Raw genomic sequence first — 2013 nt, forward strand, 5'->3', positions numbered from 1 at the left:
TTCCAAAATTCCCAATTGACTGAAAAAACCCTTTCTAGTTCAAAATCGACGGATCAGAAAGATTCCTTTCTCACAAAGTAGCCAGAAAACCATAACTTTAATGGCATAAGAACAAGGTTCACGAAGAAGATGAAAGAGGAGACACATAGTTAATTGAAAGAGAGAGAGAGAGAGAAACCCAGAAGCTTCTCAAAAGCACACCAAGAGGCGAGAGAATCAGAGAAAGAAAATTCGGGTAAAAGTCTCAGACCAAGCATATATATATATATATATATATAGAGATAGATAGATAGATACAGTCATCACCGTAGATCATAGGGTTAGAATATCTAACGGACCAAAGTGACACACATGTATTACCAGAAGTTTGGGTCGGGTTTAAAGGAGTCCAACTCAATGTGTTATTGGGCAAGCCCTGTAGTATCTGTTGGGTCATTTGTTTTTTATCATCATAGCCCAAATGGGCTAATCCACCAAAAAGTAATTTGGCATCACAGCCTAATATTTTTTTCCTGTTTTCTTTTTAATCAGAAATTGCCTCTACTCTTGTTGTCCTCACTTGTCGAACAGCTAAATTTGGGTTTTTTTTTTCAACTTTTCTTAAAATAGTTATGATTGTTTTAAGAGTTTATTGAGCTTCTTGTGGAAGAATTTGAACTTATGAGTTAATAGATCTTTTTTATGAATGTCAACTAATCGTAAGTAAAATGTTTTACACATTTTAGAGTGATGTCACAACAGCAATATCAAAACAAAATGGTCACATTTCCATCGTATTAGATTAGTCTAATCAAGGCTTTGTACCATTTAAAGAGAGTCACAATGTGTCTCGTTTAACTGAAATCCAACACTGTGTAGGAATAACCCTTCTTTAAAACATGTTGCGTCTGCATCCTATTGATTGTCAGCTAAGTAATCTATGTGATTGTGCAAACCAATTTCCTTTGCTCCCTTACCAAACCGTTGAGGCATCTTTGTTCAACTTCATCCTAATGTTTCCCACCAAAGGATTCTACCTGTTCTTCGCCATCTACTCTTGTGTCCGTAGTCCTTCTCCTTGTCATCCTCTACCAACTCAATTAAACTAGTGTTGTGTTTATTTTTGTCATGTAGGTTGATAAGTTTATTTTATACATTTATTCAAGTCTTAAAACGATGATATTTGGTTACTTCTTGGATATATTATGCTCTAAATTGTTGCATTCGGTGTTTAATAGGTAAAATTCAATGATGGTACAAGAAATTGGAAGAAACAAGAGGAAATACCTAAAAAAATAGCATGATCTAAAATTTGGGGACCAAAATGTAAATACTCAAAAGTTGTGTCGGACCTCACGATGAAGATTCAAGAGTGGATAAAGAAAGGCATCAAAGGGATGAAATATAATCAAAGTATGATCACACATCAAGTTCAAACTAGAAAAAAGTCATGCACCGTTTTCAATCTCATATTGAGACCCATCTTTTACGTAGCAAATGATAAAATTTAGAAGAAAAGTTGTAACCCCTTGAGTTAGCTTTCCAATACATCTTGAATCGCCTCAATCAGACATCGAAAGAAAAAGTTATGATAAAAAGATTAAATGCAGTGTAATCGAAGCTGACGGCAGTGCTCAGGTGCTATCCCTCAGTGCCCAAGCGCTATGTTTCTGATTTTTTCCTGAAAGTCAGTGCTCAGGTCCCATGGGGGGGGGGGGATTCCACGCATTGAGGAAAAAATTACAACTTGAGATTGAGAGAGCAAGATCAAAGGGGAGAAAAACATCATACAATCCAAGTTTTGAAGCATAAATTGGAAGAAGAAAAAGATCATGGTGCAAAATTGGTTTCTTATTCTATATTCTTATTCAAAATCCAATGATGTCTTCCATAATAACTTCTTGTTTTTCTTTCATTATTATAAATAGCTAAATCTAATTTTATGTTTAACATGTAACCTATTTGTGACCCTTCATTTCTTTTATTTGAGATTCGTGTTCGTTATGATTATATTTGTTGATTTTAATTTTGTTC

The sequence above is a fragment of the Olea europaea genome, chromosome 16 (assembly GCF_002742605.1).
Source record: "Olea europaea var. sylvestris chromosome 16, O_europaea_v1, whole genome shotgun sequence".
NCBI classification, from domain to species: Eukaryota; Viridiplantae; Streptophyta; class Magnoliopsida; order Lamiales; family Oleaceae; genus Olea; species Olea europaea.